General features: G+C 38.7%; 1 long non-coding RNA gene across 1 annotated transcript in view; it reads right to left on the bottom strand.

The window, feature by feature from the left end:
- The window catches only part of LOC105882584 (uncharacterized), a 30,187-nt gene that overhangs the window by 12,401 nt on the left and 5,691 nt on the right, over positions 1-12,095 (bottom strand). The gene's annotated exons all lie outside the window — the stretch shown is intronic.

Genomic DNA, 12,095 nt, shown 5'->3' with positions numbered 1-12,095 from the left:
TTCCAAATCCAGGTTTATCATTACTGTCTTAACTTGGACTTCCCCAGGATAGCAGAGCCTGAGACAATGATCCCATGGCTTGTGAAGGAGGACAGGAACAATGAAACAGTGAAGGGGAGAAAGTCACTATATTAATAAAAGCAAATTACTGCATTATTCCCATCTGTGGGCCACTGGGGCCCCATCGTACAGGGACCATTTGAGGATCTCTGTAGGATACACTTCCGAAGTGTTTCTCGTGAGATGGAGGAGAGAGCATTTATTCACCAGTTTCTGCTCCCCATCCATCACAGCTGCCTCATGGAATGTTAACGTCCTTGCTTTTCCAGGTTGTGCATGAGTCTGAGACACCCGGTTGCAGAATGTGAGAGATGCACAGTGCTGTCAGTTTCCACTTGTGCAAAGTTGGTTGTCATGGCAATAGCTAGAGTAAAAGGTGGGCTGAGATGATGAAAAGCAGTGCAAAAGAGGTGACTTTCCTAACATGCAGAGTTAACCAGGCCCTCTAAGACCTCCATGGTTCCAGGCACAGACCACTGTTTCATAGCATTTGTCCTGTTGCTTTGTAATGATTATTGTACTGAGTACGAAATTCTGAATAGTGTTGACAAGATCTTTGACAAAGCAGACAAAAATATACACTGGATAAAGAATCTCTATTCAATAAATGGTGCTGGGAAAACTGGATAACCATATACGGAAGATTGAAACTGGATCCCCACCTCTCATCTCTCACAAAAATCAACTCAAGACGGATAACAGACTTTAATCTAAGGTGTGAAACCTTAAGAATTCTAGAAGAAAATGTTGGGAAAATGCTTATAGACATCTATCTAGGCAAAGAATTTATGAAGAAGACCCCCAAAGCAATCACAGCAGCAACAAAAATAAATAAATGGGACCTAATCAAATTAAAAAGCTTCTGCACAGCCAAGGAAACTACTATTAGAGCAAATAGACAACCTACAGAATGGGAGAAAATATTTGCATGCTGAACATTCAAAAAAGGGCTGCTGGCCGGGCGCTGTGGCTCACGCCTGTAATCCTAGCTCTTGGGAGGCCGAGGCGGGCGGATTGCTCAAGGTCAGGAGTTCAAAACCAGCCTGAGCAAGAGCGAGACCCCGTCTCTACTATAAATAGAAAGAAATTAATTGGCCAACTGATATATATATAAAAAAATTAGCCGGGCATGGTGGCGCATGCCTGTAGTCCCAGCTACCCGGGAGGCTGAGGCAGAAGGATCACTCGAGCCCAGGAGTTTGAGGTTGCTGTGAGCTAAGCTGACGCCACGGCACTCACTCTAGCCTGGGCAACAAAGCGAGACTCTGTCTCAAAAAAAAAAAAAAAAAAAAAAAAAAAAAAGGGCTGATAACAAGAATCTATATAGAACTTAAGAAAATTAACAAGAAAAAATCAAACAACCCCATCAGTAACTGGGCAAAGGACATGAACAGAAACTTTTCAAAAGAAGATCGTTAATGGCCATTATTTGTTGAAATAATGAAAAAATGATCAACATCTTCAATCAGCAGGGAAAAGCAAATCAAAACCACAATGAGATATCACTTATCTCCAGTGAGAATGGCCTTTATGAAAAAGTCCCAAAACAACAAATGCTGGCATGGATGTGGAGAGATTGAAACACTCTTACACTGTTGGTGAGACTGCAAATTAGTATAACCCCTGTGGAATGTAATTTGGAGATATCTCAAAGAGCTAAATATAGAAATAACATTTGATCCAGTAATCCCACTACTAGGCATCTACCCAAAGGAAAAAAAGACATTCTGTAATAAAGACATCTCTACTCGAATGTTTATGGTAGCACAATTCAAAATTGCAAAGATGTAGAAACAACCCAGGTGCCCATCAATACATGAGTGGATTAATAAAATGTGGTATATGTATACCACTGAATACTACTCAACTACAAAAAACAATGGTGAACTAGCACCTCTTATATTATCCTGGATAGAGCTTGAGCCCATCCTTAGAAGTGAGGTATCACAAAAATGGAAAAACAAGCACCACATGTACTTGCATGTTGATACTAACTGACCAACACTAAGGTGCTCACATGGTAGTAATATTCACTGGGTGCCAGTTAGGTGGGAGGGGGTTGTGGGGGTGGGTAAACTCACAACAAAGGGATGTGGAGAGTACAGTATGGGGGAAGGGCACACTTGTAGCCCTGGCTTGGGTGAGGCTAAGGCATCATATGTAACCAAAATGTTTGTACCCCTACAGTATTCTGAAATAAAAATAAAAATGGTGGAAGGGTCACTCCAACCGCCCCCCCCTAAATAAAAAGATCTTATTCCCTTCAGTGGCTATTGTACCCAGCACAGCAACTAACACACAGCATATAGTCTTAGGGTAACAATGGAGTAAAAACACACATTTTAAATTAATGGGTAATGTTATGGCAGCCAGTCTATTTCTCAAGCAGATAATTGATTTTCAAATGCAACCTTATGATGGAAAGAAATGCAGTGCAAAAACAGGGGAAATAAGTCAAGCGATTGAAAACAAAGTTGATGTAGACAAAGAGGTGATAATCCACGATCATGGAAAAAATAAATTGTTTTAACAAAATTAGCACTTACAGGTGGTGTAATTTTTTTCTCAAGACACCACACTTCCCCCCCCCAAAAGTTACATGTACCATAATTTTGACCATCCCACATATACAGTGATTCTAAGTAAATTTCAGTGAACTCACATTGCTAAAATCTATCTTCAATCTCACTGGATCCCTGCAATGACTCCCTGATTCACTCAGTACAAAAGCTAATGTGAAGCCCTACTATGACAGTAAAGCCCTACAACAGATGGCCGGTTGCCTGTCTGGCCCTTTCCCCCATGCCCTCCCCACTGCACACTTCCCTGCACCTCCCTGGCCTCCACCAGGCACATTCCAGCCGGCAACATTTGCACCAACTATTCCTTTCTCCTGGAACTCTTTCTCCCAAATCAGCCTGGCAAACTCCCTTACCTTTTCAAGACTCTGTCGTGATGCTACCTTTCCAATAAGGCCTGCCCCAAACCCCCTATTTAGAATGTGCAACCCCTCGTCACGGCAAACTCCTGCCCTCCTCAGCCTGCTCCACTTTTTCTTTTTCCCTAGCACTCAATCACCTCTAACAAATATATAATTCGTTTTTTATGCCTACTTATTATTTTCTTTCCCCATCTTCTAGGATGTGAGTTCCATCTGGGAAGGGAACTCTGTCATTTTTATTTTCATTGGCATATCCCAAGCATCCGGAACAGTGTCTGGCACACAGCTGGTGCTCAGCAAACACTTACTGACTTGAATTGAATATCTCGGAGCTCTGGAGGTAACAATGCGATAATAATGGGGATGACATGCCATTCATGCATTCCCCAAATGCTGACTGGCACCTGCTAAGGGCCAGGCATGAATGACTTAGACAGTCCTTGTCCTCAAGGAGCTCCCAGGCTAGTGTGGACACAGGCAGGACCACAGACAACTATAGTTCAGAGTCATGGACTCTATGCACGCTGACACAAGCATGCACAGTGGCTGTAGGGCCACAGAGGAGGGAGGGATGTGGGTGGTTAGGAAGACATTAAGAGAGGAGACAACACCAAAGCTGACTTTTCATGCAGAAAGGGAGCTACCTAGACAATAAGAGAGGGCCGCTGGACTCTGTTTTTTCCTCACAAACCTTCTTATTTGTGTGTGCATGTATTCCATCATGCATGAGCTATAGAAATGGGGGTCAACAGAGGCTTACATTTGGTCTTTAAAAGTCCTTTAGAACCAATACAGAATGAGCAATTTTCCTACATTTAGTTATTTACCTTCTGCCTCCCATCATTTCCCCACCACCTCCCAGAAGTAGAAACTCTAGATAAATAGGAACTAGAACCTCTCAGTAATAGCAAGGGACTTTGGGACTCTACTTAGGTTTACGATTTTTCTCTTCTCTATCAGGTTTTGTATTTTTTGTCAAAATCATGCTTCAATTTCTTATTTTTATTTTTACTTTTCAGTTTTTAAATTGTGGTAAAATATACATAGCATAAAATGTACCACCGTATTCCTTTTTAAGTATACAGTTCTGCTATGTTCACATTGTTGTGCTGCCATCACCACCATCCACAGAACACTTTCCATCTTATAAAGCTGAAACTCTGTACCCATTAAACACTAACTCCCCATTCCTCTCTCCCCCAGGTCACGGTAATTCTATTTTCTGTCTCTAGGAACTTGAGAACACTATGTACCTCATTTAAGTGGAATCACACAGCATTTGTCCTTTCGTGATTGACTACCTCACTTAGCCCAATGTACTCAGGTTTGTTCATGTAGCATCTGTCAGAATTCCCTTTCCTTCTAAGACTGAGTAATATCCCACTGTATATTAAGCCACATTTTGTTTATCCATTCATCCATTAATAGACAATTGGGTTGCTTCTACCTTTTGGCTATTGTGAATAATGCTAGTATGAAGAGTGCTGTGGAAATAATGTTCTGAGTTCCTTTCAATTCTTTTGAATATATATCCAGAAGTGGAACTGCTGGATCATATGGTAATTCTATTTTTTAGCTTTTTTGAGGAAACACCATATATTTTCCATAGCGGCTGCACTATTTTACATTCCCACAACAATGCACAAGGGTTCCAATTTGTTCTCTACAACAGCCTATACAACACTTGCTATTTTCTGGGGGGGGGGTTGTTTTTGTTTTTGTTTTTGTTTTTATAGTAGCCATCCTAATGTGTGTGAGCTGTCAATTGCTTTTAAAATCTTATCCTACTATATTTTTCTCCTTTAAAGTATTCATTAGTTGTGTGTTTATAAAATAAGTTTTCTGTTTTCAATTTTAAAAATCCTGGCCTCATTCTTTCCAGGTGATTCATTCATTCTCTCAACAAACAACTATTAGGTGCCTACTATGTGTTGTGCCACATGCTGTGGATACAAAGAACAGAGGTATGTTCCCTTCCCTTGAGAAGCTCATTAACAGTGGGACGGACAGACATGTCAGTAAATAAGAATACAGCAGCACTACATGTAGTATAAGAAAAGGATGTAGGCCAACAGTTACAAACCATAGGTCAGATATAACTCACGGAAGTGTTTGTTTGATTCAATAGTGTTTTTCAAAAATTTGAATTGGTTTTCAGAAATTAATCTTCATTTCTGACTTCTCTTAAAAGAAAAATCAAAAGATCTGGAAACTCTGAGCCAAAGATCCAGAATGGCAAAAGTAGGCCAGAGCTGAGTCAGAATTGGCCTTTTTAGAAGGATGGAGGAAGCCAGAGGCCCCCTGAGAATATGGGTGGGCTGGGAGTGGGGAAAGAAGTATGGATTCTAAGCAGAGGGAATATTTGGATGGTGGTCCACACTTTAACGAGCCAACCACACACAAACCCATGTAAACTCCAACCCTCCCATCCCTCTGTTTTGCCTATAACAATGTTCGATAAATGTAAGATAAATAAGAACCTGATCAAAGAACTTAACCCCTGGAAGAGATTATTTCATAGGTCATTTAACCATTGTGAGTCTAAAGAGGTTGAGCAATTTGCCCAACGTGACACTAACATGAGTCTGTGGTGGGTAACACATTGTATGAGAGACTTGGGGAATGGAGGGGACTTCCAGCACGGAATACTACAGTGGGCATCTGTTGTTTTGCCTCCCCAGGATCTTTTCTCCCCTCTCCCAAAATAGTACCTTTATTTTGCTTAGGGAGCTACAAGTCCTTATTCCATGTGGTCCTGATATGCTAAGTCTTCCTGGCATCAGGGATGGCATGTGACCCAGGCCTGATCAACCACACCCATCCACCTGGAGCTATTGAAAAAGGTATAATCCTTCCACTGGGGGTTGCTGAGAAGGAATGATGTAAGTCTGAATGATGCTGTTGGTACCCAATAAGACAGCATGACGTAAATGAAAAGATGACAAGTTATATTTCCTTGGGTAAATTGCTTAACTATTCTGAGCCTCGGTTACCACATCTGTAAATGGAAATAACAATTCCTACTTCAAAGCACTGCTGTCTGGCTATAAAGAAATAATGTATGTAAAATGCCTGGCACACAGTAGGAGCTCATTAATGCTGGCATCCTTTCTTTCCCTTCTGAATAATGTCAGATGGATGTAGCATTACTGTAATTAAAATGTAAGAAGTGCATTGGCAGACTTTCCCTACAACATATTGAGAACAGCTTTTTCAGTAGCTACCTTATGTGATTTCAGGGAATTGGGGAGGGAAAATAAAATAAAATGCAGCTTGCTTTCCTGGAACAATTCAAGCCATATCCAATACCTGCCAAGTGTAGCCCATAAGGCTATGTCTGCATTCATCTATTATCTCACCTCTATGTAGATAAAGTGGTTTTCCTTCCTGCCCACTGGCTATTGTATTTGTAAAATGGGAACTCTTTTGAATCTCTGGCAATCATTAAGCTGACAGTTTGGATCATAACATAATAATAACATTAGGAGCAGTTGTATGACACTTCCTGCTTTTAAAGCATGTTACAAATCTGAGCTAATTAGCATGAATGCTAGCATGCCAGCTTTTTATGGCTTAATATTGCAATTATACTTTGCTTTTTCAATAAAAATGTGGTGATCTTTTTTCATTAGAAATGGAGGAAAACAAGAAATGAATAAACTGCTTCCCCTCTATGGATTCAGACACAATGTAGTTGAAATACGAGACAGACTGCATGTTCCTCTAACAACTTTCATGAGGATTTTCAGGTATGACACCTGCTAATTTTGTTTTAGGACCAACAAAGGAAATAAAATATATTGATGGGGGCAGAAAAGGAATTTGTAAACCCAAGACAAAGTTCTAACCTTCAAAATACACTTTCTGTTTATTTCTAGACTTAAGCACCTTTATGAAATCAGAAAATTGCCTACTTGTTATTTATTCTTAAACCAAATGAGAAAATACCAGCTCACATAGTATTGCAAAATACCCTATTCTTTCCATTGTAATATGAAAATATAATAGAGTAAGTATAGGGTCAGAAAGACTTGGGTTAGAATCCCAGCTCATTAGCTATATAATGAGATATTACTCATAGCTATGTAATAAAAACTCTCTGAATTTTGATTTCCTTGCCTCTAAAATGGAGGTGATAATGCTTACTTGGCAGGATTCTTGAGAGGTCCAAAGGAGATTCTTCCTTACACAGTGTCTAGGGTATGACAGGTGGTCATATTAGCCTTGACCCACCCTTTCTGTCCATAACTCATCCTCTTCTTCCAGTTTAAAATTACTTTGACATTAATTCAGTTTACAGGAAAGTGGAGTACCATAATGAATAAAAATATTCTTTCCTATATAAGTGGTATGTATTTTTAAATATATAATTCCATTTTAAGGGACTAGGATTAAAAAAAGTACATTTTGATGAGAAAAATATAAATGTATGATCATCTAAAAACTTTCCTTTTAACATAATATGAAATTATAAAGACACCTCACTTGGGTTTGATCATTTGGCCCTTAGTTCATTGTACAAAATAAATAAAAAATGATGTGATGAGGTATGACAGCAGGAAGGCTGTCGGCAGCACATTTAAAAAGCCTACAGATGGGAGGAGCAGGGGATGACAAGAGATAGGGAGTGGGTACAAACATACAGTTAGATATAAGGCATAAGTTATAATGTTCAATAGCACAGTAGGGTGATTACAGTTAACAATAATGTATCATATATTTCAAAATAGATGGAAGAAGAGAAGACTTGCAATGTTCTCAGCATACAGAAATGATAAATACATGGGTGATGGATATTCTAGGACATCATATGTATCCCACAAACGTGTATAAATATTATGTATCAATAATAATTTTTTTATTTTTTTAACATTTTTTCCATATTTGTTTTATTTCTTTCTCTATCTTTGTGTGCATACATGCACACACATTTGCTGAACAATTTGGAAGTATGTTACAGGCATCGTGACAGCTTCAACCCTAACTAAATAGCCTGGCATGCATTTCATAAGGAGATTCTCCATTCTCCTAGCTAACCATAACACCGTTATACCTATGAAAACTAAGATGAATTCCCTATAGCATCTAATATCCAGATCATAAATAATTTTTTTAAACATAATAAAGCCTGCAGACTGGCTTGTCCCGACAGAGCCCAGGAGGTTGACTCACACTACCCAAAAGGCTGTCAAGATTGATGTGGTCACTAGATTGTCAAATCGTTCCTTGCATTTACAATTGTTAACTGCCACGTCTACAAAACTCACATCAGTGTGAACTGTCCATCCTCTTGTTTTGTGGGGGGAAAAAAAAATCACAAAATCGGAAGAAGGTTGCTTTCTGAGTGTGGAGTCAGAACAAGCAGAGTTAGGCTTGTTTCCATTGTAATGGCTTCATGCCCATTAGTCATGGCCTTTTGGGACCATTTATCCAAAAAATATTTATTGAGTGCCTGCTATTTCAGCTAGCACTGCCATATATTGGCAACAGGAATAAAGTAACATACAAACAAAACACATCCTGTCCTTTCATGGAGCTTATCTTGTTGTAGTATAGGTGATCTAGCTAATGGGATGGAAAATATTAGAATCTTCCTTCAAACCAGAACCAGGAACCTGCAACACTCCAGCTTTGCTCTCCTTGGACATTGCTTGGAAAGGCAATGACAGCATTTACCATTGTGAACTTAGATGTGTGAATTCCTTTGGGCCTGAATGTCCTTCCATTCCTAGATATCTCTGCTCTGATTAGGAGATTTCACCATTTAATGCTGAAGACAATCTGATATTCTCTATTCACAAGTCCTTGAGGGTCAACTCTCTATAGCCCCAAGAACTGAAAACATCTGTATGTGTGTATGGGTCCACACATCAGAAAGACAGTTTGGTATGAGAAAAATAACATTAGCTTTGAAGTTGGCTTTGGTTTAAATTCCTGCTCCAATAATTTCTAGTTCTGTGTTCTTTAACAAGTTAGTAATCCCTCCCCCATTTTATTTCTTTTTTAAAAAAGCATCGCAAGTAATATATTAACACATTTTTATTGTTAAAATTCAAACTTTGTTTTGTTATTTTAGTGATTGTGTTAGGGTTCATACTATAGATTTTTAACATACCACAGTAACAGCATATTCGAGTGATATTATACCACTTATAGTATAGTATACAAACTTTACAATATTGTACTGGCATTTCTTCCTTCCTAGACTTTACATTATTGTTGTCATATATTTTTTATCTATATCTATATACCTACATAGATATATATGTTATAAATATCACACTACATTGTTATGATTTTTGTTTAAACAGTATTCTCTTTTAAAGAGATTTAAATAAGAAAAAATCTCATATATGAACCCATATAGTTATCATTCCCTGTTCTCTTCATTCTTTTATGTAGATTGAGTTTTCCATCTTATATCATTTCCTTCTGCCTGAAAGATATCCTTTAACGTTTCTTGTAGTATAGGTAGGTTGATAATGAATTCTTTCTGACTTTGCACATCTTTAAAAAGTCTTTATTCTGCCTCTACTTCTGAAAGACAATTTCAAAGATACAGAATTATAAATGGATTGATTTTTTTCCTTTTGGTACTTTAAGATTTTGCTTTGCTCTCTTTTTCCTTTCATTGTTCTCAAGAAGAAATTTGCTGTCATTCTTATCTTTTTCCCTCTGTAGGTAACATGCATTTTTTCTCTGGTAAAATTTCCTCTTTATCACTGGTTTTGAGTAAATTGATTATAATGAGCTTTAGTATAGTTTTCTCTATGTTTCTCTATGTTTCTTCTGCTTGGAGTTCCTCAAGGTTCTTGGATCTGTGAGTTCATAGCTTTCCTCAAATTTGGGAAGTTTTTCAGTCATTATTTCTTTGAATATTTTTCCTGACTCCCACCCCATCCCCTGCTTTTCAGATACTGCAATTTCACATACACTAGGAAGCTTGAAGTTGCCCTACGGCTCTGTGTCTCTGTTTATTTTTAAAATTTTTTACTTTTCCGTATGTTTCATTTTGGATGGTTTCTTTTGTTATGTGTTGAAGTTAACTAACCCTTTCTTCCAAAATATCTAATATGCCACTAATCCCATTCAGTGTATTTTTCATCTCGGGCATTGTAGTTTTCATCTCTAGAAGTTCAATTTTATTCTTTTTATATTTTCCATATCTCTATTTAACTTTTTGAACATATAGAATACAGTTAAAATAACTGTTTTAACATCCTAGTGTGGCAATTCTAACATCTATGTCAGTATTAGGTGGGTTTCAATGGATTTATTTTTCCTTATTATGGGTATTTTCCCACTTCTTTGCATACCTGGCAATTGGATGCCTTTGATGCTGGATATTTTTGTATTTCTGTAAATATTCTTGAGCCTTTTTTTGTGGTTGGGTGGATGCAGTTAAGTTACCTGGGAACATTTTGATCTTCTCAGGTCTTTTCTTTAAGATTTGTTAGGCAGTACCAGAGTGGTGTTCTACCCAGAGCTAATCATTCTCCACTACTTTGGCAATACCCTTCAGATTGTCTACCCTATCATTTCTGGCCTTTTGGCTAATCTAAGGTGTAGATCGTCTACCTGATGCTTCATGAATAATGAGGTTTTTCAGTCTGGCCAGTGGTAACAGACTCTCACTATTCCTGGCTCTACGTGAGTACTGGCATTGCACTATTCCCTCTAATCTTTTTCCATTGATTCTTTCTTTAAGTTAGAGGGACGGTTTTCTGTTTTGTATTGCCCAGGGTCTAGAGCATTGCTTTCAAATTTTGAATGACCAATATCATCCTCAGAAGTACAGTACAAGAGAGGGTTCATTCTGGGTTAAGTGCCCCTCCTCTGTGATCCTACAACAACCTGTAATCTTCCATCATGGAGCTTATTACATGTTCCTGAAATTGCATGTTTGGTGGACTTTATGAAGGCAGAGATTGAATCAATTTTATTCAGTGCCATTTCCTTAGTACCAAGCATAGTAGGAGCACAACAAGTACTTGTGAAACATTAATCCTAAATTCTGAATTGTCCTTTCAAATTACTTTGTGAGAATATGGGTCTTCCAACAAGTTCCAGAATTGCAGGCCTCTAGAATAGGGAATTTTAATTGCAGAGCAGGCCTCTGGAGTTCACCTGCATTGGAAGTTATAGCACCATTCCCATGGGTGAGGTTAGACATAGATCCTTATGGAGCTAGTTTCACATAAAGTCAACTAGCCCAGAGCGTGTTTAGAGAGGCTTTAAACTAGTGTCTCTGTTGAGGGAGGCCTTGAGATGGCTTGGGCACATTAGAATTCTGTGCAGACCTTTTTACTTCCACATGTATTTTAATGCCTACTGATATCTGGCACTGGACCAGAAAAGCCTTTGGTTCAGTGTTGCCAGAGATCGTGTTCACATGGGACTCTGCATTATGCTCTAGGAGGCACCATTCTCATTTGGTGTAATGTATATCCAGACGGTCCAGCCAGGGTCCCTATCCCTGCCTGCTAGGTAAGGATCAGTGAAAGGCATATGCATTCTACATTTCTTTTGACTACCTAGTCCATGGATATGTTTTTAAGAAAACCCAAACCTTGCTCTAAATTCATTCAGTTCAACAGACATCTTCAAATGCCTACTCTGTGCCAGGTATGGTGTTACCATTGGGTTGAGTCATTAGATAAGCCCTTTGACAACAGAAGCAGTACCCCCAGGGTGGCCTGAGAATGGGCCCCTCACAGTGTTCAGTTTCTGAGCATTGGGCTCCTCCTCTTAACAAATCTTTCTCTACATCTTCTGCTGTCACATTCATAGTGCAATTCATCTTATGACCTGAGAACAGGCATAAGTGAGTCAGGACAAATTGAGAATAGTGAGGGCAGTGAGCTAATTTTATTAATTGATGGATTCATTCATCTGTTCAGTATTTACTGAGCACCAACTATGTGTCAGACACCATACTGAATGTTTTTGTGGTGTAAGGACTAGCAGACAAAGTCTTTGTCCTTAAGGAATTCACTGTTCAGTGGGGGAGGCAGACAAGTGAACAAATAATTACAATGATGTGAGTGATAGATGGTAAGGTAGAGGAATGTATAAGAGCAATACCTGCTTTCCT

Source organism: Microcebus murinus, chromosome 2 (assembly GCF_040939455.1).
Source record: "Microcebus murinus isolate Inina chromosome 2, M.murinus_Inina_mat1.0, whole genome shotgun sequence".
NCBI lineage: Eukaryota > Metazoa > Chordata > Mammalia > Primates > Cheirogaleidae > Microcebus > Microcebus murinus.
This window is presented reverse-complemented; position numbering and strand designations above follow the sequence as displayed.